Source organism: Phalacrocorax carbo, chromosome 3, assembly GCF_963921805.1.
Source record: "Phalacrocorax carbo chromosome 3, bPhaCar2.1, whole genome shotgun sequence".
In the NCBI taxonomy this organism is placed as follows: domain Eukaryota; kingdom Metazoa; phylum Chordata; class Aves; order Suliformes; family Phalacrocoracidae; genus Phalacrocorax; species Phalacrocorax carbo.
Window position 1 is genome coordinate 4,370,123 of NC_087515.1, and position 4,119 is coordinate 4,374,241.

Consider the following 4,119-nt stretch of genomic DNA (forward strand, 5'->3'; position numbering starts at 1 on the left):
CCCAGATCTTTTATGTATTGCAGTTGAATTTCTTTTTCAATATCAAAGGCTGCATTCTTTTCCTTTGCAATGTATTTTTAAGAGTGACAAGAGATCGATAAAAGCATGTAATTTAGGGACCCATAAAACCCACATAATCTAGCTTCATATACCATGCTTTAATAAAACAAGCCGTACCAGTCAGTCAGTTTGCACGCAGGTATATACATCTATGTCTCTGGTTTGGTTTATGTTAGGCTTTGTGGTTTTAAGGTCTGACAGCTATTTAACACTTTATTAGGAAAACCAAAACATAATTAAAATATTGTAATGTGAGTCTCCACTCCTCAGCTTAAATTAAAAATAACGGCCTGCCCCCATTTTCGCATGGGAAAGCGAGACAAGGAAGTGTTAATCATTCCTCATCCCTTGCATTTTTTATGGGCGTTTGTTGCAGTTAGACAAACAAGCAACGTTTTTCTATAGGCTTTCCTCTATAGACCCAGGTGACTCTGACAGTCAGCAGCCGGGCTCAATTATAAATAACTTTTGGTTGCTTAACGTGACCCTGTCTGGAAAAGGGAAAGCTGTGGAGCAGAGAGCCCCGATGCTCTCCACAAGGATCTCCTTCCCCGCATAAAGGACAGAGCCCCCGGCTAGACAGAGCGCTCAGAGCTGCCCGGCTGCTCGGCAGCGACTTGGTGTGAAGAATCAACTGGCCACACGAACGAGTCCCTTGATCGCAGCCACGGTCACACCAGGCCAGTGGAAGAAGGCAGGAGAAAACTTTCCTTCTGTAAAAGTGAGTGGCAAGCTGCTGAATCACTCTGGCAGGCAGGAGTCAGCATGTCTAGGGGAAGGGAAAGTCAATGTCTCCTGGAGGGAATATTAATAATAAAAACCAAAGCAAGGACATTCAGGACTCAAAAGGATCTTTACATTTAGTGAAAAAAAAAAAAAAAAACATTCCAAGAGTGGCTCCATGCACAAATTAATATTTCAGGAACCGTAAAACAATATTCATTTTATATTTATGATACAACATCATTCATCCACTAGGGTTTCAAAGTGTTTTACAGCCGTGCACTAAGAAAGCATCTCATTTGCTGTGAAATGCAGCCACCTTGTCATGGAAGCACAGCAGTTGACAGGACTGTCTAGGGCACAAGGGAAAAAACGCTGCCATCAAGGGAATTTGACAGCGCTCAGCACTGCTGCTTCTCTTTTTTAAGTCTAGGATGGGCCTACGTATTTGCAGGAGCTGGGCTTAGGAAGACAAGTGGAAACACTAGGTACAATGACCACAGTTGAATAGAGAAGTTCTAGACAAGTCCTTGTTGAAACCTGACTGTTCCAATGCAGGAAAATAAAGATGTAATAACTTACACAAAACAGTTTTTATTTTCCTTCCTCCCAGTCAGGTTGTAGCAGAAACTAGCAAGGTCTGTCAGGAGCAACTCGTGTTTTGTAACCCAGGGCAAATCCACAGGAGCCACCACCAGTGTGGGAAGCAAAGCACCGGGGACCCCTCTCCCTGCTGGGGCTCATCCCTTCCCCAAAAATTGGAGTGGGAGCATCCGTCTCTTCTTTCCCTCCCTGGCAGCCTTCTCCCAGCAGAGGAAAAAGGATGCAAAATTAACCTTTTGTTTCCTGGGGACATTCAGTATTCACCAGCCCATTTGTATATCCACCCATTCTATAGATTGCATTTATGTCAATAGTCAGTTTAATCAGTCACAATCAGTAATACCCTTTAGAAGAAAAAAAATGCAGACTGCAACACCTCTGCCACCAAACTAAATAACCCTGTATGCATAAATATCCTTGAAATACATAATTTGTATCAGAAGCAACAGAAGCTGCATTATGGGATGTGCTTTGCTAGAGTCTGATGTAGATTAAAAGCCAAATAATGCACTCTCAGAGACAGCCACAGCCCCAAATCCAATTTTCCTCTCAAAATAGAAGTACAATAAATAAAATAGGCAGCCAAGACTGTCTACATAACTCCAAGCAATGCCATGTGTTCGGTTTTTTATGTGTTTAGGTATATATGTGTTTAGGTATATATGTGTACATATGCATGTATATACACACACAGTTAAAATATGAATTTATATTTGCTCAGGGATGGAGTTTGCTTTTGGTCCCTCTATGAAGATTGAGTATTCCTAAAATAACCATTAGAAATCAAGCGAGAAGGGAAAGGAAAACAGCCTTCAATTTTCGTTTGACAAAGCTTCTGCTTATTGATAAGGGTTCTCTTTGCTACACAATTTGCTAGGAAAAAGAGGAAAGAAAATGTTAGCTGCAGCCTACCTAGTGCAAATGCAAGCGTAATGTGGTGGAAGCGCGTATGTTAATGGGCACTGGGGGCTGTTGATTCAGAGCATGGCAAAGAGCACAAAACCTCCTATAGCTCTTTGAAAAACATGACAACAACCAACATGGGCCACTGGAGGGTTTTCGACTGAGATATGCAGTATTTTACAGCTCTTTCTAGCTGCATATGGTATTTCAGACATCACTTGTAGCTTCTTGAGGAAGACCTCAGAGCCCTCTAGGGCAGCAAGTCAGGTACTAGGTGCTAGCCCTTGGCTCCCCAGTCTTTTCAGGACATGGGTAGGTGATTTATGATGGCCTGGACAACAAGCAGTTATCCAAAGATCCAGGTGAAGTTGGGTGCACACAACCCATGTGGCGGAAGTGTTTACGGAGCACACCGCCTTAGCGTGCAAGCTCATTGGTAGTAATGACCTGGGAAGGTGGAGAGGGACAAATGGTGGATGAATTGGCTGGCCAGCTCTGGCACTACAAAGAAAATCTCTCTTTGTCCCTCATCTCAGCTGAGCAGAAACTGTCCCAGAAGGTCCAGCTACTTGAAGAGGCTACGTCCTGCTCCCCACCAGTATGGCCCAGTATCTCAGCTGTTAGAAGTAAGCATCCCTCTGCTCGAGAGAGAAGATATAGTGGATACGCACCACGGGCCACCCTGTGGTTTTTACCTGCGTGACCACGGGGAGAACATGTGGACACGGGGTGGAAAATCTACCTTGACCCTACAAGCACATGTATGTGAGCTGCAAAAAAAAACCAAAGACCAAAGGGGGTTCTTCCAGGAAAATTGCTGCTCCAGTCTCCAGTTCTCCAGACAGCGTAGAAGGGCTGATCTTACTTCTGATCTTAATGAAGGGACTTCTGGTTTGTATTGACAAGAAATAAGCAGCGAATAGCCGCAAAACATGGGGTTTGTTCCTCTCTTTTTTGTTGTTTTCCTTTTCATTACTACTACTACTATTATTATTATAATATTTCAATTATTAAACTGCCTTTATCTTAACCCATGAGTTTTCTTGCTTTTGCCTTTTCAATTCTCTCCCCATCCCACCGCGGGCGGAGAGGGTGAGCGAGCGGCTGGGTGGTGCTTGGTTGCCGCTGGGGTTAAACCGCGACACACTGTTTTACACGCTGGGGGAAGGAGGCACTGTGGAAGGACTTGCTCTGACAAAACCTCTCAGCCAGTCCCTGTGGGTGCTGGGGTCAGTAACCTGCTCTCCCAAATCCCTCCTCCTCCAGTCTAAGCACTGCCATGGGCTTGCTTCCCCGCTCACGCCTGAAACTGCTCCTAATTTTATGGCACTGCTTCTATCGTTAAACATATACTCAACACACACTTTCTGAAAATGTGTCCCCCTACACCTCTGTGTACACTGGAGTATCAATCATGCGAGTGCTGGGTAAATGCTTGCAGAGTACAGTGGTGTATTTGGCTCAAAAATATTTAAAAGTCCAAAGGTGAGTTAGAAATAGATCAGATGAACAATCCGGGGGAAGAGGCTAATTCAACAGAGCTTAGCTGGGACTGTGCAAGCAGCAGAGAGGGCTTCCAACTGTATGTGAGCTCCTGGCAAGATCACCTGTTTAGTGATATCGTATCTCCCAAGCAAATTTCCATTGGTTACTCATGCCTCAACACTTAACATTATTTCCATCTTTCTGGGAAAATAGTAACTTCGGCGGTTGACAATTAACATGTACGGTAAAACTTGCATAGATGAGAAAAAGGATTGCGAGTAGTCTCGCCCGTAATTTAGTCCCAGTCTAAGAACCTGTGATAAATAACAGGAACAAGCGTTTTCC

The 4,119-nt window shown here is 44.0% G+C and overlaps 1 long non-coding RNA gene across 1 annotated transcript; it reads left to right on the plus strand.

The window, feature by feature from the left end:
- The first annotated feature begins 557 nt into the window (after positions 1–557).
- LOC135312807 (uncharacterized) lies at positions 558–3,319 on the plus strand. Its single transcript, XR_010372425.1, has 2 exons — positions 558–781; positions 2,826–3,319. It is a non-coding gene; the product is annotated as an uncharacterized LOC135312807 (long non-coding RNA).
- Positions 3,320–4,119: the final 800 nt, after the last annotated feature.